At 39.3% G+C, this 25,497-nt stretch overlaps 1 protein-coding gene and 1 non-coding gene across 6 annotated transcripts in view; both read left to right on the top strand.

Annotated features, from left to right (window-relative positions):
* Nucleotides 1-25,497, top strand: part of LOC126474018 (putative mediator of RNA polymerase II transcription subunit 12) — a 951,360-nt gene that overhangs the window by 369,932 nt on the left and 555,931 nt on the right. The gene's annotated exons all lie outside the window — the stretch shown is intronic.
* On the top strand, nucleotides 7,867-7,940 carry Trnal-caa (transfer RNA leucine (anticodon CAA)). The gene has a single exon. It is a non-coding gene; the product is annotated as a tRNA-Leu (tRNA).

A 25,497-nucleotide genomic window follows, 5' to 3' on the forward strand; every position in this document is an offset into this window, starting at 1 on the left:
ATTCCGAAAGCAACAACAGTGTTTTACATCACTTGATCCGCCCAGAGGTCTTTCGTCAGTGGGGACAGCTATTGTAACACTCTAACCTGCATAAATCTTCTGACTTTGCTGCTCTCAGGATGAAGTATCAGGCTTACTGTCTCTGCATTGACGTGCCTTTTTTGTGACCAGCTTCTACTGCGATTGCTTAACAACAGCGTCTAGACAGTGGTTGGCGTTACCAGTTAATTCTCTCAACACATAAAAAAACGAACGGCGAAAATCGGCCAGTATTATCTCCTGCTCTGCCCTTTTTAGACACCTTACGCCGCTTACTGTTCGGAATTGTGGCCGACAAGTTGTTCCATAATAAAGCGCGTGTACAGTACTCAGGAGCACTCGCAGAGCACAGACAGAGAAATGTAGCGTGGCTAGTGTATCCCGGAGCCCTTCCGAAACTGCAGCTTGCTTTCCATGCTACTAACTCTACGCAGCATAACAAACAGCAAAAAAATTTTCACGGTCGTATTCTAATCACCGTGTCGTTTCCAGTGACTACTGCATCTGTCGATATCTCAAGAAGTGGCTTGTACCTCAACTTACGGAAGAGCGAACGTTAGAGTTAACATCTCGTCGACAGCGAAATCATTACTGGTGGCATAGTAGGTCAGCTAGAGAAAGACACGAAGTGGAAGCAGCTGTGGCCCAGCCTAAGATATGAACTCGTCGTTTGATGGAAACTATTTAGAGAAACGTGTATCAGGGTAGGCGGACGGGCATCGAGGTCTGGCGTCTTACGCACTGCGCCCTCGGTAGGTGCGACGGCAGTGGAAATTATAATACTGAATGGACTGCGCAGTTTTATACGGAACTTTTTAGACAGTCTATGTCACGATGCTAAAACTCTTTGCCTGACATGGTGATGACGAAATAAAATCATTTGAAGATGTACGCTATGAAGCCACGTCACTCTAAATAACTATTTTTGTTCGTCACAAAATGCGTTATGCACTTAATTGATAACGGGTAGTCCTTTCTTTTGTTAATATTACTATATTTCGTAATATTAGAAGCTAGGCTCGCTTGATGTGAAATAGTTTATCTCGTGACCGGTTTCGACAATAATTAGCCGTCATCTTCAGCTTCTCTGATTTCCCAGAAATGTAACTACACATTAGTCTCGTCGACATTCTGGGAAAATACTCCGATTACAATAATACAGCTCCACACTCATTACAACATTAGAGCACCCCAACAACATGTGTATATCACTGTATTTAATATGCGAAAAATGCTTTACCCTGTAATCTTACCCTCCAACACATCACTATTAAGATTCTCTGTCTCTGCATAAGTTTTGAAATCTTCGTGAGTTGTAAGATATACAAAAGAAAAACTTTTTACTTATCTTCATTTTCTCTTGTTTTTGGCTCCAGTACTTGCGTTACTTGCGTCTAGGCGTACAGTCTTGCTGCTACAATTTTGACTTAATGGGTTTCAGATGACTAAGTAACTGATCTGTTGCCATGATTTTATTTTATCGCATTCTTCTATATCACACTGATTTCACAATCTCCATTTTCATACAACCATCAACAACATTGTTGTAGACAAAATTAAAAAACACGTGCGTTTCCATCAGAAGCATGCTCACTACTACAAACATCCTGCTGTACTTACAATATTCCAAAGAGTTTACAAAGCGAAAGAATTTACACACTTTCTTGACAAAAGAAGAATCATCACCAAGTTATATCGTTATTTTATAAATGAATCCAGAAATAAATTTAATAATCCAGCATTAGATTTTGCAATTAATAATATTAATTTTAAATATGCCAGATATTTCGTAATTTCAAATATTTTAAAAAGAAGAGTAGCTGTACGCTCATAGTACTACCAAATTAATTTACTTTTATACTTTTTAGCCGGAAATAGAATACATTGCATACAAAATCATATGAAACACTTTTAGTTAAACAGCTGAGATAATGTTCACCTATACAACAACAGATAGTATAAATGGTATCGATTATTTCTATAAAAAAGGTAATGTTAGAAAAGGGTGTCCCCTTACAACCCTTAGCTCTGGTACGCCGCCCTAAAGTAAGGTTAATAAGAACTTCAATGCTTCTTGACAAATTGCGCCCTATCGACAATCAGGGAACATTTCTCCAGTGACCAAAACTAGTGACCAGGAATCAATTCCCTGCGATAGATTGAAACCACATAATGATGGATAAGTACGTATAACTTCAATTGTTCCATGGATTCATAGTGAGGAGACCCTCAAGCATTTAGAACATATCAAAAAACAAAATTATAAAATACATATTTATAAAAGAAACAGAGATACGCTAATTTACCTTCCGCTAATCGTAAGATCCTCATGATTTTGGAATAAGTCTAGAAACTTTAAACATTTTCATTCAACAGGTGATAAAAAATTTGTCACTAAACATCTAAGTGCATATGATAATAACTTAGGCTATTGTAATCACACATGGTAAAGCAGAAAATCAGTTTATGATACTTGTTTACAGCGATAGCACTGCTGCACTGAACAAGTACAGAAGTCAGACTTCACGTAACACATTTTTAATATTATTTAAAAAAACGATACATCAGTTGGGAGCTGGTAAGAAATTAGTCCTTGGAATAGAAGGAGTCGTCCACCAACGAATCCTTTGGGCTCCTATTAATGTGAACTTTATTAGCATACTTTTCATGGCTACTATTAAGTTGTTGAGAAATGTGTTTCTGAACAATGGATTCCTTTCAGGGTCTAAGTAATTAACTTCAAATTTTTATTAAAATTATTCTTATAACTAGTATTGATTCCGTGAACTGACATGTGAGTTTGATAAAGAAATATATTTTATTTGTGACAAATTTTAGTAAGGAATAGTTATATTGCGAAACATTAGTTAGATTGCCCACCTCCTTAAACAGACCTCTGCTGGACGTCATTGAGTTCACATCACAAAACGTTTGAAGGTTAGTGACAAAGAATTGGCTAGGAACCATTTATTAATGTCCATGAAAATTTCATTAACCAATCTTTCTAAACATATACTTGATTTAAGATTTATTGCAATTTTTGTATCATCTGCAAACGAAGACTGTAAACCGCTAATAATGTTGATGATGAAAATTCATTAATATACACAACAAAAAGTAAGGAGTCTAAGATGTAACTTTGTGGGAGAACATATGCATTTAATTCTCGGTTGTATGATGACTGATAGCCTAATGCAGGACTCTTTCCTATTGACATTCGTTGTTTCCTGCCAAAGAGAGCGCCCACGATTTGAACAATTTTGCGGCACTGCCTGGGTATTGTGATTTGCACAGTCAGCTGTCTTTGACAGAAGAAAGGATATACCAGTAGCATGTAATTTACTGTGTAATGAATTAAGTACATGCTCACTGTACGAACAAATAGAATTCTCAGTATCGTAAACCTTTAACGATTCAGACTGGGAATTTCGCAATGTATTATTTATAGTCTCATGGTTAATAAGCCCCTTGTACATTATTATTTCTAAAATTTTCGAAATTGGTGGCAAAAGTGAAACTGGATGGAAGTTTGAAGGTACCTGTTTATCTCTTTTTCTCATAAAGAGGTTCATGGACAGTGTATTTCAGTCAGCAGAGATATTTTCCAGTGACAAACGACAGCTTAGAGAAATACCTTAACGTGTAACTAAATTCATAAGAAATATTTTGATATTGTATTAAAACCACTATAGTTTTTTGATTTGAAAGATTGCATGGCGGACATTACTTCTCCTGTTGTCGTGAGGATCATATTCATTTACTGAAGTTATTTTCAATTTCATACTGTCTTTGGTGTTTTACCTGATGTGACTACCTTTTCCTCAACGCACTATATTACTATCTTCAGTATTTTGCAATACGCCTTCTAATGGACGTATAGCATCATATCAGAGTTGCTTCGTACTGCCAGATAAAGTTTCTTTTCAGTAGGACCTGCAGCGTGATCTAAGTCAATATACGACATTTTATAAGAAGTCAACTCAAGTAGCTGCAATGCAGTTTTTATTTGCTTTTATTTGGAGATTTCTGTACAACAAGCTAGCCTGTTTCGACTTACAATGCCATTTTCTAGTGCACCTGTGAGTGTTGTGAATAGTGGATCTTATTTAAGTTTTATGATCATTAACATTATTTTTATAAATTACATTTTTAGATACGTCTAGGTGAAGTTGAGGATAATATGACATTAAGCGGCCAGTTGTGAGCTGTCTGTAATGTAACAGTATTATTATAATCATAAGGCTTTTATAACACCAAATTTTTCGTGATAATTGTGTGGCAGCTATTTGACAGTTGGGTTCCTTAGACGCAGTAGGGTTACATCAAAGATATATATTACTAGAGTGGCAATGGCATGTACAGTATCATTGATATCACTGTAGCCAGCATTTTAGAAGAGAAATATGGTGGCGAGTGTAAACAGTGTCTATTTACCGACAAAAAAAGTCGCAAGAAATGGGAATAAACTGATACAACTACGTTAACTGGTACGTTACCTTCAGAGTTTTGACATAATGATCAATACATGCGTCGTGTTTGGCTGTAATTTTTCGTGCAGCAGACGGAACGTTCAAGCAAAGGAAAATGTCTCAAAGCAAGCATAGCTAGAAATATTTACGTATTTTTGCTTTTAAACTGTATATAAGCCTAGATAATTGCATTACATTTTGTCTTATCCGAAATACCGGCATGTTTAAATATTTTTGTATACTTTAACGGGTTTAATAATCTAGTATTAACAGGCGTAGCTTAATGATGTGTTTTTAGCCAGCTTTAATCTACTCCGGATTTTATTCGAATAGTATGCTCCTTATAAAAGTGCTCCTACAAACACAACGTGCTATTTGTCGTTGACAATAAGTATCATTATTCATTTGAGTGTTCTTCCGAAAACTACCGTCTTCTTTAAACGTGTATATGTGTAACTTGACGTTCTTCTCATAGCACGATTCTACAGTGTATGCGTTAAACTGAACAATACGCAAATATTTGTTCAACTGCGGAACTTCTTTGAAATATCTCGTAAAGCTTAAACGCCATTGCGTTTCAGAAACTTGTATTAATATCAGACGCATATTTCCCGACGCCGCCATCTTACCTTACCAAATGTCAGGTCTCAGTAAAGGCAGTCATAATCGCTGACTCTTAAAGCGTTCTGAAATCCATTAGTTACAGGAATTGGGACAAAAGAACTAGTAAATACACCCTCGGGATAGGCCTACAGGATCATTATCACAAAGCTAAGAAGACTGGCCAAATTGTAGAATTTTTATGGGTCAAATCACATTCCGGCTTTCCATACAATGACAAAGCAGATCAACTAGCGAGAAATGCGATTAACAGTGGAAGACCTATGGACATTAAACTCCCATACACAGAATACTTCCTAAAAGTAAAACAAAAAGCTATTCTCTCATGGCAGCAAGAATGGAATGAAAGCCAACAAACAAGAGATAAAGGCTATGCCCGAAAACAGACATTCATGCCCAGACAGACACGGTTTGCGAACTTCAAACATTCAAGGAAAATTATAGCGTCCATTGTGAGAATGCCTCTCAATCACTGTCCACTTACATAGAATCGGCGTATCCGAGACACCCTACTGTCACTGCGAAGAAGAAACAATTGGGGATGTAAATCACATCTTATTTCAGTGTAGACGCTGTGAGAAAGGCAGAGTTAGATTTTTACAGGAGCCCAAGGCTTGGTCGCTGCCAGCCGCTTTGCACGATCCCAATTCTCGGAGACACACCCAGGGGTACATATGATGCCATATCCCAGTTTTTAGCGAAAGAAGACATAATAATCTAAAATGAATTGAACTGAACTGAAGAACTTAATCAACAAATAAATTTTTAGCAGTCAACTGTGTTTTGTAATCTGATTACGATAATTTTGATCTGAAAACATATGAATGTATGCCCTAAACATTATGTATGACGAAGAAAAAAATGTTACCTTGTTATGTCTGTCAGTACATTTATTTGTGATGGCTAAAAGGTTTGTTTACTAGAAGCCAACAAAAAGGGAAAAAAACTGCGTCTTTGCCAGTCTAGTAATATATGTCTGTAGTTTACATATTTTTCATCCTTGGGAATCAGGGATGGTATGTTTGTTGCACAGATATTATTTGGTTAAAATTGTTTGTACATGTATTATCTTTGAATTCATACGTTTATCCTTTCTCGTGGTCGAAAATTTCAATAAAATTTTACAAGTAGGGCTTGTGTGTTAGATCAGTTCGTTCATTGAGTAAGCCGTTAGGAAAAATTTTCGTTTGTGTGTATATATCTCTAATTCTTCCAAAATATTCATAGTACGTCCTTTAGATATTTTGTGTAAAATTTGTATGGTCATTTCATTTGTTCTTCTATCTACATGTTAAAAATCTCATTTCCTGGTAAGTATCAAATTGAAAATAAGGAACTTCATATCGTGGTATGAGAAGTCATTGACAATTGGTTTTATAATACAATTTTATTCATTATACCTGTGTCTTAACATATTATCAACGGCTGCTTTGAGCAATTAGCCACCCCAGTTGGTAATTTTGCAGTAGGAATTAAGTTGAATAGTAATGTTATCAAATGCAATAAACTGATAGTGTTTTAGGAAAATCTTTATTATGTTTCTCTGGCGGAAACGCGGAACTAGTGGACTACTTTCGCACTTCTTAAATCCGCACCGATAAATCTCTTTCTAACATATGAGAACTGTATGATAGTCACTCAGTGAACATGGAGTTGTTCCCTCACCGGTGTAGTGATGATATGGGATGTCAGGAGGTTTCTCTCCACACAACATGTAGTGTATATCAACAGCTATCGTACACCCCCTGCTCGATAAAGGCCTCCTTCAGACTTTGCTATTTATTTATGTTTTCTAATGTTACCTACCCATCTTCTATTAGGGCATAGTCTCGTTTTTTCCCCTTATATCTTCGAATCCAGCGAAGATCTTCCTTGGTCCATACACTATCAATTCATCTGGCTCTAAGTGCCAACCACCCATCTCCATAACAGTCATGATTACGTCTTTTATTTCTGTTTGTTCCCTAATCGATTGTTTGTTCTCCAGACTGTCATGATAATAACTAAGCGAGGTGGCGCAGTTGTTAGCACATTGCATACACATTCGCGAGGACGACGGTTAAACTCCGCGTTTTGCATCCACATTTAGCTTTTCCTTGATTTCCTTCATTCGCTCCAGGCAAATTCAGAGATTGTTCCATTGAAAGGTCAGTGCCGATTTTCTTTCACATCCTCGAAATATTCCAATCTTGTGCTGCGCCTCTAATTTCTTCGATGTTGCCGGGACGGTAAACCATGACCTTCCTTCCTTTCTTCCTTCTTTCTTCTAATAATTCACTGCACGCAACACAGCATTGCTCGATGAGTGACTATCAGCTTTCTAATGCCAGAATGATATTTTCACTCTGCAGCGGAGTGTGCGCTGATATGAAACTTCCTGGCAGATTAAAACTGTGTGCCCGACCGAGACTCGAACTCGGGACCTTTGCCTTTCGCGGGCAAGTGCTCTACCACTGAGCTACCGAAGCACGACTCACGCCCGGTCTCACAGCTTTACTTCTGCCAGTATCTCGTCTCCTACCTTCCAAACTTTACAGAAGCTCTCCTGCGAACCTTGCAGAAGTAGCACTCCTGAAAGAAAGGATATTGCGGAGACATGGCTTAGCCACAGCCTGGGGGATGTTTCCAGATTGATATTTTCATTCTGCAGCGGAGTGTGCGCTGATATGAAACTTACTGGCAGATTAAAACTGTGTGATACTGGCAGAAGTAAAGCTGTGAGACCGGGCGTGAGTCGTGCTTCGGTAGCTCAGTGGTAGAGCACTTGCCCGCAAAAGGCAAAGGTCCCGAGTTCGAGTCTCGGTCGGGCACACAGTTTTAATCTGCCAGGAAGTTTCAGCTTTCTAATGGTTTTTTCATTAACAAAGTCCACCGCAGACTGAAAGCTTTATTTTCCAAACTTAATTTACAAAAAGCCATTCTGCCATTTTTACCCTTCTGTCTATTTATTTTGCTTTCCTTCCAGTTATCTTTAGATGCCCTTTATACACTTAAAAAAAATCAACTGGTTGTATGAATATGTACTTTTTTTCTTTTCAGTGTCTTAATTATACATTACTTTTGTCTAATTTAACAAATTTCCAGGCTAATTTCAAAATTTCTACATTAATTTTTTCCATTAATTGCCGCTGTTTATATGCACTTGAAATGAAGGTGGTTCAAATGGCCCTATGTTTCCCTAATCCGTATTCCTTCTTTGTTTTCCCATTCAGAAGATTAGAAAAATTCATTTAGAGCTGCTAGTATTAGAAAACTATAATAAAATGTAAAGTAAAAGGAATTGTGCAATGTAATAATGACGTGCAAGCGTATCTCAGACTGCAGAATTTATGCACCAGGGATCGTGTTCGAAAAGCAGTTTAGATATCCGTAAGCCAATATCTAGACTACAACAGCGTTGCCACTTATTAATTGCGAGTTGATTAACTGTATTAAATTTCATTATTTATATTACGTTACTGTGAGAAGTACACTAACCAAAGTTTGGTAATTAGGCGAGACACTGATGCGTAATCTAATGGTATCCTCAGCTTGACTGTAAAATGAATCGGTAACTTCTCCTAGAACTACGTTTCCAATGTCTGTCTCACGGTCTATTGTCATCGCATCGAATTGAATTAAATATTTTGATGGCATAGGCGTATTTTATCCGACTAGGGAACTGTTGTGTTATTCACTCTTGAGTACTGTGCGGCTTAGACTGTGCGGATTTCCTACCGTGTGGGAGTGAAGGACGTTTTTACAGTAGTAACCGATAAGCATCTCCTTATATCTTACACGGAAAACATTAAAGAGTTAACATTTTTCTTATAAAATGCTATGGGCGCATTTGTGGAAACTGGAATTTTTGGTATTTTTAAAAAATTTGTAGACTATCCTTTTCTGTTTCTGGGTATTGAACACTACTGCTATATAGCATGTAATAGTCTATGCTCGCCAAAAAACAGTAAGCCAGACAGATTTATTTATTTATTTGTTTATTCATCCAGGGATCATCTGACACAATGATACAGGATATGTCATCATAAAACAATAAAAATACGGTAAATTAAGAAGTTTTTGTGAGAACAGGACAGGTGGCCAGTAATGTTGGTAGAACGAACCATCTTGGCGTTTGCCTGAAATTAAGAAAACCAGTAAAAACCTAAATCTGTATGGTCGGACAGAAGTCCAGCCTCCAGTGCCTTAGAATCGCATTGCCTCAATAAATTATTGTTAGAGTCCAAGTCCAATATGCCAGAATTTCAACAGACAGTGATATGTATCGAAGTTAAATCTGTACTTTTGTAAAAATTTAAAACAGCAAACAACATGATAACTTTAATTCTACTGAGTTATTAATTTATATCCAGCTATTACCACGTTTATCAAAGCATGTAAATTAATTTGAGCCGCCTGAAAACAAGGAAGCCATAGATAATGTTATTAAACATGTTGTTGTTGTTGTTGTGGTCTTCAGTCTTGAGACCGGTTTGATGCAGTTCTCCATGCTACTCTATCCTGTGCAAGCTTTTTCATCTCCCAGTACTTACTGCAACCTACATCCTTCTGAATCTGCTTAGTGTATTCATCTCTTGGTCTCCCTCTACGGTTTTTACCCTCCACGCTGCCCTCCAATGCTAAATTTGTGATCCCTTGATGCCTCAGAACATGTTCTACCAACCGGTCCCTTCTTCTTGTCAAGTTGTGCCACAAACTCCTCTTCTCCCCAATTCTATTCAATACTTCCTCATTAGTTATGTGATCTACCCATCTAATCTTCAGCATTCTTCTGTAGCACCGCATTTCGAAAGCTTCTGTTCTCTTCTTGTCCAAACTATTTATCGTGCACGTTTCACTTCCATACTTGGCTACACTCCATACAAATACTTTCAGAAACGACTTCCTGACACTTAAATCTATAATCGATATTAACAAATTCCTCTTCTTCAGAAACGCTTTCCTTCCCATTACCAGTCTACATTTTATATCCTCTCTACTTCGCCCATCATCAGTTATTTTGCTCCCCAAATAGCAAAACTCCTTTACTACTTTAAGCGTCTCATTTCCTAATCTAATTCCCTCAGCATCACCCGACTTAATTCGACTACATTCCATTATCCTCGTTTTGCTTTGCAGACCAATTAAAAACACACATTCAGGTAATATAACGCTCCTACAGTTTTCGGTTGTGCCTTCACAGATAATGTATAAACACACTGAAAAATATGATTTCAGCAGATACATTATTAATAACGTAATTAACATAGCTCATCTCATCCAACAGAGAATTGATTATGTTTAGAAGTCCGGTCGTTTGTACTGAATTAAAAAACTCACTCGTGGTTTCCGTATAAATACGTAACAGATAATTTTAGTTCTGCCATATACATGAAATGTATTCGCAGTTGCGAAAATGGAAAGCCATCAGCTGTATAATGGAATGAAAACAATGAAAATTTGCGCCGGACTGGGACTCGAACCCGGATAACCCGCTTATCGCGAGCTGTCGCCTCGCCATCATGCTATCCGAGCACGCTACACGGCCAGATCCAAACTTCGATATGTCACCAACCATTTGTCTACAACCTGCATTCTTATATTCATAATGCATATTCCATAAGAGGGGAGGCTTGTGATGGAAAGTCGCTTGCTCCGTGTCGGCGAATAAATACGATAGAGCAGTGCTTGTGTTCACAATCGCATGCACACATGTTCGAAGGAACACTGCATCATAATTCTGAACAACATGTGCTCTGCAATATCGTATTATTTCTCCCGGTTTCTCAGTCAGTCTCAAAACTGTCACATGAGGTTCAAAATCCAAATCTCTAAAATTCCATTAGCTAATTTATATTTCATTATTCAAAACTAGCCAGCGAAAGATCTCACTAGGTGTCGCACCTACTCGTCATCACCGATGTCGTCCAAATTTGTGTTGTATGCAGAGCTTGGTCACAAATCAAAGCGACAGAAGTGGGTGCTTCGGCTGGTCAAGTGTTTAGGAAAAAAATATCATTTTTGACGTGGGTCGTGCCTGACATGAGTGATTTATGTTAGGGTAGTTGCCAAACAGCGATTCGCACAGCGGAAAGACCGCAGTACAGAGTAGTAACCCGAAGTTGATGGGGTCGAAACGCTCTGAGTAAACCGTTTATTTTGTTTTCAGTTTTTGCGTTACTTACACTGTAAATAAGCCGAAATAATGATGAATACATTGCATTTATTAATACTTGTATAAAAGCCATGAAAGGGAAAGCCAAAGGCAATACTGGAATTGCAAATAAATTTCCAAGAAAGAATTATACTTACGGCGTTCACGAGGACTCTGCAAATATTTTCCAAGAAGGAACAAATTAAAGCGTTAGTTTCATTTAGGTCGTCGAACAGCCTTCTGCATCTGCAGGCAAACAACAGGTTCTCGGGGCGGGTAAAATAAACAGTCGAGAGAGAAAAAGGTGTTACGTCTCGAGAAGGCTGCATCAAAATACATTCCACTGTACATCACGAGCTATCCTCGTCAGTATTTGCAGAAAGCATGCGTAACGCGTACTTTGTCGCCAAACTGTGCGATGAGAGAGAACTTCTATCTGTACAACTTTAAAACAACCATGTAGTAATAAAAATGCGACGTTTGAACGCGTGGTAGATGCCAAGACAATTACTGTTTCCCCGGTTTTTTCGGTGAATATTACCCCAGCATGTGTAAATCAACTGTAAAATCATAAAATTATGTAATTTTGTATACAAAGTTCACGTGTACGTCTTACAATCCATTCCTGGAAATTTCCACACAATCCCAAATTTTCCTTTGCCTCTCATAATCAAGCCTTTAATAAAAATACTAACAAATACAATATATTGAGCATTATCTCGGTTTATTGCAGCCTAAGTAACATAAAAATTGAAAGTTAAAAATATTGCTTTCCTCAGAGAGTCTCGACCCCACGACCTTCACTTTATTGTTCTGTACTCTTTTCGCTGCGCCAACCGCTGCCGGTAATTACGCTAAATCAAAATTGTTCATCTTTGCAGCCATTTTTCTCAGTTTCTATTAATATCTTCACAATGTTTTATCACAAAGATAAGAAAACTTCTGGCTTTTGAAACTGAAATTTACTGTCGAATACCAGACATGTTTCGCCTATTCATGTTAGGCATCTTCAGTGACACTGTCAGCTCTAAAACATCTGACCAAGAGCGGTGCAAGTATGTGCAGTTTTCCACAGTGTAGGTTATACGCAAAGAAACAGTTAATGGAAGAAACCTATACCATGTGCATTTAGCACATTTAGAACAACAAATGGGTGCATCAACGGCATACAAAAATCGTAACTACTGAATAGAGCGGAACATCTCTGGTACTAAAGAATAAGATATTGCATCCCGAGAAGACTACATCAAAATACATTCCAACATACATCCCTTACGTTAACATAAATGGCTCATGCCTCACCCAGTCCACGAAAACAGTGCTATTTGACACTAAACGCGAGGCTGTCTAGAGCTCACACTTCTGTCACTTTCACTTCTGGCCAAATCCTGCATATACCGCAACTTTGGACGACATCGGTGATGACCAGCAGGGGCGGTCCACTAGTCAGTGCGATTGCTCCATCCACTGTTTATACGATACGAGTCATGTGTAACTTATAGAGTACCTGTGATTTTCGTAGGTTTGCTTACTTTCTTTTCTTGGCGGCGACGTATTTAAGTAGTTATCAATAATGAAAATTCTTTTATTACCTTTCCAACTTCACGTCACACCGACTGTATTGTTAGAAAGTCATACACAGATGAATTGAATATGATACATCGTAACTCGTGAAAAGACTGCGTGCGGCATTTCGGTACACGTACTTCATAATTTTGACGAGTTACAGGGTATTGTAATGAAATATTCCTGTGAAACCTTCCAAAGTGGTCGAAAGCAGTAAAGTTATGTGACCCGGGAATGCAGAGATACGATAAAATAATTTGGTTTACAAAACGGTCATTATGTTTGCCTTAGAAAGCATGCCTGTGTATTTGCCAATAAAATCGTTTGTTTGCTTTTAGCATGTCTCATATATGTTGCACACTATGCGGAATGGTTTGATCATGGGGTGGCTCTCCCAAAGATCTCAATAATACTGAAGGTGGTATGTCGCGTACTCTAGATCCCTTGTTTCGACTTAAAAGTCTTTTAGTCGTCTGTAAACTATTCTCGCAGTGCTGTATGTCCCATCTCATCTTTATCTATTTCCTCTTCCAAAATATATATTATTGTCGTAAAATCTATCCCTCTCCTTCATAGCCTTTCTATATATTCTTACGTATGTTAGTTTTTTGATCTTTGCTTAATATTTGCTTACCATCTGAGCCTTCTGAGACTTGGCCAACATGAGGAAGATAAGCGAGTCTTCGTTTTTCTTTCCCTTTCTCAGTCGTTATCTCTTCCATATGTGGTGTCATTGTAAAAGTCTGTTCAAAACATTGGGGACTTTAACTACACCATACGAGTACATTTACCAATCAGTTACGCAAATCAACAAGTTCGATAATTATTGCACTAAAGAGTTCTGTCCATGAGCCTGGAACATCGAACAGAGTGACCTTACACGTATCAAGAAAGAATAACAAAAAACACAATACATCATTTGCTTCGAAGGAATAAGATTGTACAATAAATTGTCCAACCAAATTAAAGAGATTACAGATACGAACTTACTTAAAAGGGCAGTTAAAAAGTACTTCTCAAGCAACACATTTTAAACAGTGGATGATTACTCAAAGACGGGATTTGATTTGTGACTTCCTGTCAGAGAGGTCACAGTTCGTAGTAACTGACGGAAAGTCATCGAGTAAAACAGAAGTGATTTCTGGCGTTCTCCGAGGTAGTGTTATAGGCCCTCTGCTGATCCTTATCTATATAAACGATTTAGGAAACAATCTGAGCAGCTGTCTTAGGTTGTTTGGAGATGACGCTGTCGTTTATCGACTAATAAAGTCATCACAAGATCAAAACAAACTGTAAAAGGATTTAGAAAAGATATTTGAATGGTGTGACAATTGGCAGTTGACCCTAAATAAAGAAAAGTGTGAGGTCATCCACATGAGTGCTAAAAGGAATCTTTGGTTACATGATAAAACAGTCAAATATAAAGGCAGTAAATTCAAATAAATACATAGGAATTAAAATTACGAACAACTTAAATTGGAAGGAACACACAGAAAATGTTTTGGGGAAAGCTAACCAAAGACTGCTTTTTATTGGCAGGACACTTAGAAAATGTAACAGATCTACTAAGGAGACTGCATACACTACGCTTGTCCGTCCTCTTTTAGGATGCTGCGGCGCGGTGTGGGATCTTACCAGATAGGACTGACGGAGTACATCGAAAAAGTTCAAAGAAGGGCAGCACGTTTTGTATTATCGCGAAATATGGGAGAGTGTATCACTGAAATGATACAGGAGTTTGGGCTGGACATCTTTAAAATGTCAGTTTTTGACAAAATAGCATTAAAAGAAAGGCGTTTTTCGTTACGACGGAATCTTCTCACGAAATTCCAATCACCAGCTTTCTCCTCCGAATGCGTAAATATTTCGTTGACACCGACCTACATAAGTAGAAAGGATCACCGCGATAAAATAAGGGAAATCAGAGCTCGTACGGATGTTCGTTCTTTCCGCGCGCTATACGAGGTTGGAATAATAGAGAATTGTGAAGGCGGTTCGATGTACCCTCTACCAGGCACTTAAAAAGTGATTTGCAGAGTATCCATGTAGATGTAGATGATAACAGTAAAGTATAATAATAAGAATAATAGTAAATGTCTTGGTATTTCACGCAACTGTTTCGCCCTATAATGTATATTCACTTTCCTTTTCTTTTCTAGAAAACCGTACTCGCAAAGGTGTGCAATATATAATACTAACACCTTTTCCTCTTTCTCATCTCAGCACCTCACACATTCCGAAGGGAGGCTAAAAATTTTTCTGGCAAGCATGTTGCAAGTGGCGATACACAAAATGGAAACCAAATATCGTCGCCATGGCTCTGATGTCAGCTGATAGTTTGTGCATTGGTAGTGTATAATCGTGCAGTGTTAGTGTATAATGTGTGCAGTCATTGGCATTGAGAAATGAATGAACAGTGTAGTAATAGTCTTTTACATGATTAAATACCTTGTTTACAAAACTGTATAGTACAATGTTGTTGTTGTGGTCTTCAGTCCTGAGACTGGTTTGATGCAGCTCTCCATGCTACTCTATCCTGTGCAAGCTCCTTCATCTCCCAGTACCTACTGCAGCCTACGTCCTTCTGAATCTGCTTAGTGTATTCATTTCTTGGTCTCCCTCTACGATTTTTACCCTCCACGCTGCCCACCAGTACCAAATTGATGATCCCTTGATGCCTCAGAACGTGTCCTACCAACCGATCCCTTCTTCTAGTCAAGTTGTGCCACAAATTTCTCTTCTCCCCAATCCTATTCAACACCTCCTCATTAGTTATGTGATCTACCCATCTAATCTTCAGCATTCTTCTGTAGCACCACATTTCGAAAGCTTCTATTCTCTTCTTGTCTAAACTATTTATCGTCCATGTTTCACTTCCATACATGGCTACACTCCATACAAATACTACCAGAATCGACTTCCTGACACTTAAATCTATACTCGATGTTAACAAATTTCTCTTCTGCAGTAACGCTTTCCTTGCCATTGCCATTCTACATTTTATATCCTCTCTACTTCGACCATCATCAGTTATTTTGCTCCCCAAATAGCAATACTCCTTTACTACTTTAAGTGTCTCATTTCCTAATCTAATTCCCTCAGCATCACCCGACTTAATTCGACTACATTCCATTATCCTCGCTTTGCTTTTGTTGATGTTCATCTTATATCCTCCTTTCAAGACACTGTCCATTCCGTTCAACTGCTCTTCCAAGTCCTTTTCTGTCTCTGACAGAATTACAATGTCATCGGCAAACCTCAAAGTTTTTATTTCTTCTCCCTTGATTTTAATACCTACTCCAAAATTTTCTTTTGTTTTCTTTACTGCTTGCTCAATATACACATTGAATGACATCGGGGAGAGGCTACAACCCTGTCTCACTCCCTTCCCAACCACTGCTTCCCTTTCATGCCCCACGACTCTTATAACTGCCATTTGGTTTCTGTACAAATTGTAAATAGCCTTTCGCTCCCTGTATTTTACCCCTGCCACATTCAGAATTTGAAAGAGAGTATTCCAGTCAACATTGTCAAAAGCTTTCTCTACGTCTACAAATGCTAGAAACGTAGGTTTGCCTTTCCTTAATCTAGCTTCTAAGATAAGTCGTAGGGTCAGTAATGCCTCACGTGTTCCAATATTTTTACGGAATCCAAACTGATCTTCCCCGAGGTCGGCTTCTACCAGCTTTTCCATTCGTCTGTAAATAATTCGCGTTAGTATTTTGCAGCTGTGACTTACTAAACTGATAGTTCGGTAATTTTCACATCTGTCAACACCTGCTTTCTTTGGGATTGGAATTATTATATTCTTCTTTAAGTCTGAGAGTATTTCGCCTGTCTTGTACATCGTACTCACCAGATGGTAGAGTTTTGTCAGGATTGGCTCTCCCAAGGCCGTCAGTAGTTCTAATGGAATGTGTCTACTCCCCTCTTCCATTTCCATAATATTGTCCTCAAGTACATCGCCCTTATTGAGACCCTCTGTATACTCCTTGCACCTTTCTGCTTTCCCTTCTTTGCTTAGAAGTGGGTTTCCATCTGAGCTCTTGATATTCATAAAAGTGGATCTCTTTTCTCCAAAGGTCTCTTTAATTTTCCTGTAGGCAGTATCTATCTTATCCCTAGTGAGATAAGCCTCTACATTTACATTTGTCCTCTAGCCATGCCTGCTTAGCCATTTTACACTTCCTGTCGATCTCATTTTTGAGACTTTTGTATTCCTTTTTGCCTGCTTCATTTACTGCGTTTTTATATTTTCTCCTTTCATCAATTAAATTCAATATTACTTCTGTTACCCAAGGATTTCTACTAGCCCTCGTCTTTTTACCTACTTGATCCTCTGCTTCCTTCACTACTTCATCCCTCAGAGCTACCCATTCTTCTTCTACTGTATTTCTTTCCCCCATTCCTGTCAATTGATCCCTTATGCTCTCCATGAAATTCTGTACAACCTCTGGTTTAGTCAGTTTATCCAGGTCCCATCTCCTTAAATTCCCACCTTTTTGCAGTTTCTTCAGTTTTAATCTACAGTTCATAACCAATAGATTGTGGTCAGAGTCCACATCTGCCCCTGGAAATGTCTTACAATTTAAAACCTGGTTCCTAAATCTCTGTCTTACCATTATATAATCTATCTGATACCTTTTAGTATCTACAGGATTCTTCCATGCATACAACCTTCTTTTATGATTCTTGAACCAAGTGTTAGCTATGATTAAGTTATGCTCTGTGCAAAATTCTACCAGACGGCTTCCTCTTTCATTTCTTAGCCCCAATCCATATTCACCTACTATGTTTTCTTCTCTCCTTTTTTCTACTCTAGAATTCTAGTCACCCATGACTATTAAATTTTCGTCTCCCTTTACTACCTGAATAATTTCTTTTATCTCATCATACATTTCTTCAATTTCTTCGTCATCTGTAGAGCTAGTTGGCATATAAACTTGTACTACTGTAGTAGGCGTGGGCTTCGTGTACAATAGGGATAAACAAAATGAGATTACGCTGTTTTAAGCAGACTGGTTTTGTATTCAGAAGGATGGAGATTCAAATCTGCATCCGGATAGCCTGGCTCACGTTTCCAATGGTTTCCTTAAATTACTTTAGACAATGCCGAGATGGTTTTTATTATAAGGCCATGGCCGACCACCTGTCCCATCAGTATCAAAGTAGACTTGTAAGTATGTAAATGTATGTTCTACATCAATTATGTTCTTTGTATTCTTAACCTGTAATATAATTAGTGATCTAATAGCTAGTACCTTACCTTTTCCCTGTCGACTTTTGTGGAAATGTTAGTGATATGTGTTGATGTGAGTGCCATTTTCTTTCGAACACTATTTTAACATTGAAACAAATGATCAGAAGCGGACTACGAAATGATGACCTACAGATTTTCGTATGCATATTAACCATCAAGAATCAGACGACAGTTTTGTATTTTGTAGTAGGCCTATTCTGTTTCTGACTGTATAATAGTACTTCTCTGTGAAACTTATTCATGGCACATCTTTTTCATAGGTATGACAATTATTAAACTGACAGTTTATCTCTTAATAACATGACGAATAGAATGATAAAGTATCTCGTAGTATATGCCCTGCTCACCGAAAATATATGTTTCCTAAGTAGATGGGAAGACATGTAGGAGTGTTACATTATTATACAAAATTTTAAAAAACGTATTTTTGTTAAATATCGTGACTACAGAAAATGTGTCTTTCAGAACTACGTGTCATCGTGTAGAAATAATGAGCTAATTTAGTTTTCGTTGTCCTCTAAAGCATGTGATGCTGGTAATGTAGTACTCATATTTGTTAATGACACACAGGTTTTAGTTTTTGAAGATGTGTCTCAAGACATATTGCTGGAACCTTTGGTTTGTGAGTCAGCGTGGTCACTGTGTCTGGGGAAATCGCTTTAGACCCACAAACAGTAACCATAATCATCGTCGTCGTTGTATTCGTCATTACAGACATTTGACATACAGTACATTGCTGGAGAGAGCCTCCTGCAGATATTTCCATTTATACTCTTCAGCTGTAGACATTCACGTTGCTGCTGGATACTTTTTAATGTCACCCCAGCATCCATTAGCTGGTCTTCTAACTTTTTCGGGTTCCATACCTCAGTCGTTAAAAGACCCTTGTAGGATCAATTTATTGTACGACCTTCTGTCTGTCGGTCTGTCTATCCGTCCGTCCAATTGTTAAGAACATTTTTTTCTCACAAACGGGTAGACGTATGAGTATGAAATTTATATTGCATACTTTGGTCTATAATGCACTTCTTGTTGACCAGGAATCATGAAATTTGGCAGTACAAGTAAAGGAAAAAAATCAGACAGTAGATAATTTGTAATTATATCACACGAGAAAAATTTTGTGTCATCTGTTATCCGACTGTCTGTCCGCGCGTCTGTTAAGAACGGTTTCTCTCAGGAAAGGGTATACGTTTCAAGTTGAAATTTATGTCACACACTAAAGTCGCCCAGTGTCTTGGCGGTGTAAAAAATTTAAGCTTATAAGTCAATGGAATCAAAAGACACGGCCCTTTGTGTCACATATTTTGATATCTTGTCAATATCGATATCGATTATAGGCAAAATTCGTCGAAATTCTCGATTCCAGGGATGGATGAAGTCTCTATACGTATACGTAATTAAGTATGCATGAAACGCTCGGTGCGCGAGTCCTACGAGCCCTTATCCGAATTTTTTAAATTATCTTTTAGAATCAAGCAAAACGCTTAGTTGGTGCACCTAGCATCTATGTGCTTCGTTACAAATGGTTCAAATGGCTCTAAGCACTGTGGGTCATCAGTCCCATAGACTTAGAACTACTTAAACCTAACTAACCTAAAGACGTCACACACATCCATGCCCGAGGCAGGATTAGAACCTGCGACCGTAGCAGAAGCGCGGTTCCGGACTGAAGCGCCTAGAACCGCTCGGCCACAGTGCTCCGTTACATCTCCTGCAAAACCTCTACTTCGTTTTCATTGCGATCATTATTATATCTATCACTCTAGTCTGTTCCCATATTCGTTTGCTTGTTTTCTTGTCTCTGCTAGTTCAAATGGTTCAAATGGCTCTGAGCACTATGGGACTTAACTTCTGAGGTCATCAGTCCCCTAGATCTTAGAACTAGTTAAACCTAACTAACCTAAGGACATCACACACATCCATGCCCGAGGCAGGATTCGAACCTGCGACCGTAGCGGTCGCGCGGTTTCATACTGAAGCGCCTAGAAACGCTCGGGCACACCGGCCGGCTCTCTCCTAGTAATTCCCACCATACAGTTCTAACTTTTGTTCTCCTGGCATCCTCATTTGCATGGTTTCCAATATTATGGTTGTATTTATCACGTTGGGTTCCTCTAATTTACGACTGAATGAAACGAATTTTCGTACCATTCTAATTTCGAATTATTGTTTTCAAGGCATCATCAGTGGCAAATTTCCTGGGCGCTGCTCTATATTTATTCTTGTTCTGCTTTTATAGCTGTAGTTCTTCTTGTGCAATCGCAATATCATCTGTCCAGCAGTAGGAAATGAACAATCGTTTACTTTAAGATGTTTTGGATGTTGTTGAATAACTATTGCTGGTCGCTATTGTGAACCCAGCGCCGATTTTCCAGTTTCTGGGAACGGGGACTGTTCTCCAGTCTGGAAACAGTAGGTTGGTCATTCCTTAATCCGACTAAATGGGTGGTTGTGTGGACGTACCATGTTGCTTTAAGAGCCGAGGGATTTTTGCGGGATAGTCGGTAATTCCTGACACAATTTGGGAAAGAAAATTCTGAAACGGTTGAAAGTAGGCAGCGCCTTACAGAATATAAAGTATTAGCAGCAAATGACCAAATTGTACACTTCGTTCAACATTTGCTGTTACCTTCTACATCTACACTACTGGCCATTAAAATTCCTACGCCACGAAGATGACGTGCTACAGACGCGAAATTTAACCGACAGGAAGAAGATGCTGTGATATGCAAATGATTAGCTTTTCAGAGCATTCACACAAGGTTGGCGCCGGTGGCGACACCTACAACGTGCTGACATGAGGAAAGTGTCCAACCGATTTCTCATACACAAACAGCAGTTGACCGGCGTTGCCTGGTGAAACGTTGTTGTGATGCCTCGTGTAAAGAGGAGAAATGCGTACCACCACGTTTCCGACTTTGATAAAGGTCGGATTGTAGCCTATCGCGATTGCGGTTTATCGTATCGCGACATTGGTGCTCGCGTTGGTCGAGATCCAATGTCTGTTAGCAGAATATGGAATCGGTGGGTTCAGAAAGGGTAAACGCCGTTCTGGATCCCAACGGCCTCGTATCATTAGCAGTCGAGATGACGCATCTTATCCGCATGGCTGTAACGGATCGTGCAGCCACGTCTCGATCCCTGAGATCCCTGAGATGGGGACGTTTGCAACACACAACCATCTGCACGAACAGTTCGACGACGTTTGCAGCAGCATGAACTATCAGCTCGGAGACCATGGCTGCGGTTACCATTGACGCTGCATCACAGACAGGAGCGCCTGCGATGGTGTACTCAACAGCGAACCTGGAAGCACGAATGGCAAAACGTCATTTTTTCGGATGAATCCAGGTTCTGTTTAAGGTATCATGATGGTCGCGTGTTTGGCGACATCGCGGTGAACGCACATTGGAAGCGTGTATTCGTCATCGCCATACTGGCGTATCACCCGGCGTGATTGTATGGGGTGCCATTGGTTACACGTCTCGGTCACCTCTTGTTCGCATTGACGGCACTTTGAACAGTGGACGTTACATTTCACATGTGTTACGACCCGTGGCTCTATCCTTCATTCGATCCCTGCCAAACCCTACATTTCAGCAGGGTAATGCACGACCGCATGTTGCAGGTCCTGTACGGACGTTTCTGGATACAGAAAATGTTCGTCTGCTGCCCTGGCCAACACATTCTCCAGATCTCTCACCAATTGAAAACGTCTGGTCAACGGTGACCGAGCAACTGGCTCGTCACAATACGCCAGTCACTACTTTTGTAGAACTGTGGTATCGTGTTGAAGCTGCATGGGCAGCTGCACCGGTACACGCCATCCAAGCTCTGTTTGACTCAATGCCCAGGCGTATCAAGGCCGTTATTACGGCCAGAGGTGGTTGTTCTGGGTACTGACTTATCAGGATCTATGCACCCAAATTGCGTGAAAATGTAATCACATATCAGTTCCAGTATAATATATTTGTCCAATGAATATCCGTTTATCATCTGCATTTATTCTTGGTGTAGCAATTTTAATGGCCAGTAGTGTACAAACACACCTCGCAAGCTATCGCACGTTGCGTGGCGGAGGGCACCCTGTACTACTACTAATCATTTCCTCTCCCGTTCCACTCGCAAACAGAGCGAGGAAAAAACGTATGTCTACACGCCCCCGTATGAGCGCTAATTCCTAGTATCTTATATGGTTCTCTAAATTTTCTCAATAGCGTTCCTCGAAAAGAACGTCACCTCCTCTCCAGGCATTCCTATTTGATTCCCGGAAGCACCTCCATAACATTAGCGTGTAGTTCGAACCTACTAGTAACAAATCTAGCAGCCCGCCTCTGAACTGCTTCGATGTATTCCTTTAATCCGATCTCGTACGGATCCCAAACACTCGAGCAGTACTCAAGAACAGCACCAGCATCCTATATGTGACCCCCTTTACAGGTGAAACACATGTTCATAAAACTCTCCCAATAATCGATGTCGACCATTCGCCTTCCGTACCACAGTCCTCACAGGCTGGTTCCATTTCATGTCGCTTTACACTGTTACGCCCAGATATTTAAACGACTTGGCTGTGTCAAGCAGGACACTGCTGATGCTGTAGGAGAACATTACGTGTTCGTTTTTTGTACTCATCCGCAGTTTAAGTAACTATAGTCAGCACTGAAGTCTATTTCGCCGAAACGTATCCGTGATAAAATTATTTCATGGAACCGTTTTTGGTAGTTTGCGTAAACGGAGTCAGCCAGCAGCCGTCGAAAAGAGTAGGACAGAATGGGCGCTGTGCGGCATAGCTACGGTTTTAAAAGTGTTGCGTGTATGCAGTCGGGAATGAATAATTCTCAGTGATCAATGAAGTTGTTTTCCGGTTTTTGTGAGAAAGAGTGCAACGTAAGTTGAGAACGTTTGTTAGGTGTACAGACGTCTAACATTAGAACGCGGAGGCATCAGCTCACTGGAGGTTTCCATAAAAACGAGGCGGGCTTGGACAGGTCTTACAGAAAACAGTACCCGTAAATTTCATTTGTTCCTTTGGAAACTTATGTATTTTTGTGTGTCTTCCCGTTTAAATTACGATGGTTATCCCGTTCTGTCTATGGACAAAATTTAAAAAGGCAGACAAAATTCGCTTGACACTATCCTAAGAGAGAATGTCCACTGCTCCAAAGCCGGCTATATAATCGTAGATCAGATGTGGTTAAAATTCAAAGAAATAGTATCGACGACAGTTGAGAGAAATACACCAAATAAATTAATAAGAAATGGTACTGATCTTCTATGATGTATAAAACGATCAGGAAACTGTTACAGAAACAATGGAAAAAGGACGCCAAATTTAAAAGAACGCAAAATCCCCAAAATTGGCAGTCATAAAAGATCGGGGTCCAGAGCAATCTTCAATGCGAGGTGCCTTTAATAGTTTCCACAACTAAACTATTAAAAGCACCTTGCACTGAAGATAGCTCTAGATTTCGAGCTTGTGTAAAACTTTGCCAAACTTGAGGATTTTGCGTTCTTTTGAATGTGGCATCTTTTCTCTCGAAATCTGACAGAAAACCAAGAAGGTTCTGGTCGTATGAAAAGTACATCAACGGCAAGACGTAGTCACTACCTTCACTGCGCGATAACAATGATAATGTTATTGATGACAGTGCAACTAAAGCAGAGTTACTAAATGCGGTTTTCAGAAATTCTTTCACAAAGAAGACGAAGTAAATATTCCAGAATTTGGATCACGAACAAGTGCCAGAGTGAGTAACTTAGAGATAGATATTCTCGGAGTAGTGAAGTAGCTTAAAGCACTTAATAAGAGTAAGGCCTCCGGTCCAGATTTTATATCAGTCAGGTTCTTTCAGAGTATGCTGCTACAATAGCCCCGTACTTAGCAATCATATACACACATCAAAAAAGTTTTGCATCACCCTGGTTCCCAGAACCCCTGAAGATAGACGTTGACTGTGGATATTGTATTACAAAGTCCCTTTGACTGTTCAGAGATGTCATTAAACCCGCCCAAAAGATGTAAACAACCATGCACTGAAGCTGAAATCGGAATAGGAACGGAAAGCTGGCTAAAGCCGGAGATAAATTCTGCGGAAATTTTTACAGAGGCGCAAACCGTGTTCAGAAAGGATAGATTAAATAAAGCAGGTGGTGGTGTGTTTGTGTCTGTTGGTAGTAGTTTATCTTGTAGTTGAAATAAATGTTGTTGTTGTTGTTGTGGTCTTCAGTCCTGAGACTGGTTTGATGCAGCTCTCCATGCTGCTCTATCCTGTGCAAGCTTCTTCATCTCCCAGTACCTACTGCAACCCACATCCTTCTGAATCTGCTTGGTGTATTCATCTCTTGGTCTCCCTCTACGATTTTTACCCTCTATGCTGCCTTCCAGTACTAAATTGGTGATCCCTTGATGCCTCAGAACGTGTCCTACCAACCGAGCCCTTCTTCTAGTCAAGTTGTGCCACAAACTTCTCTTCTCCCCAATCCTATTCACCTCCTCATTAGTTATGTGATCTACCCATCTAATCTTCAGCATTCTTCTGTAGCACCACATTTCGAAACCTTCTATTCTCTTCTTTTCTAAACTATTTATCGTCCATGTTTCACTTCCATACATGGCTACACTCCATACAAATACTTTCAGAAACGACTTCCTGACACTTAAATCTATACTCGATGTTAACAAATTTCTCTTCTGCAGAAACGCTTTCCTTCCCATTGACAGTCTACATTTTATATCCTCTCTACTTCGACCATCATCAGTTATTTTGCTTCCCAAATAGCAAAACTCCTTTACTACTTTAAGTGTCTCATTTCCTTATCTAATACCCTCAGCATCACCCGACTTAATTCGACTATATTTCATTATCCTCGTTGTGCTTTTGTTGATGTTCATCTTATATCCTCCTTTCAAGACACTATCCATTCCGTTCAACTGCTCTTCCAAGTCCTTTTCTGTCACTGACAGAATTACAATGTCATCGGCGAAACTCAAAGTTTTTAATTCTTCTCCATGGATTTTAATACCTACTCCGAATTTTTCTTTTGTTTCCTTCACTGCTTGTTCAATATACAGATTGAATAACATCGGGGAGAGGCTGGACTGCTTCCCTTTCATGCCCCTCGACTCGTATAACTGCCATCTGGTTTCTGTACAAATTGTAAATAGCCTTTCGCTCCCTGTATTTTACCCCTGCCACCTTCAGAATTTGAAAGAGAGTATTCCAGTCAACATTGTCAAAAGCTTTCTCTAAGTCTACAAATGCAAGAAACGTAGGTTTGCCTTTCCTTAATCTAGCTTCTAACATAAGTCGTAGGGTCAGTATTGCCTCACGTGTTCCAATATTTCTACGGAATCCAAACTGATCTTCCCCTAGGTCGGCTTCTACCAGTGAGGGTATTTCGCC

Source organism: Schistocerca serialis, chromosome 4 (assembly GCF_023864345.2).
Source record: "Schistocerca serialis cubense isolate TAMUIC-IGC-003099 chromosome 4, iqSchSeri2.2, whole genome shotgun sequence".
NCBI lineage: Eukaryota > Metazoa > Arthropoda > Insecta > Orthoptera > Acrididae > Schistocerca > Schistocerca serialis.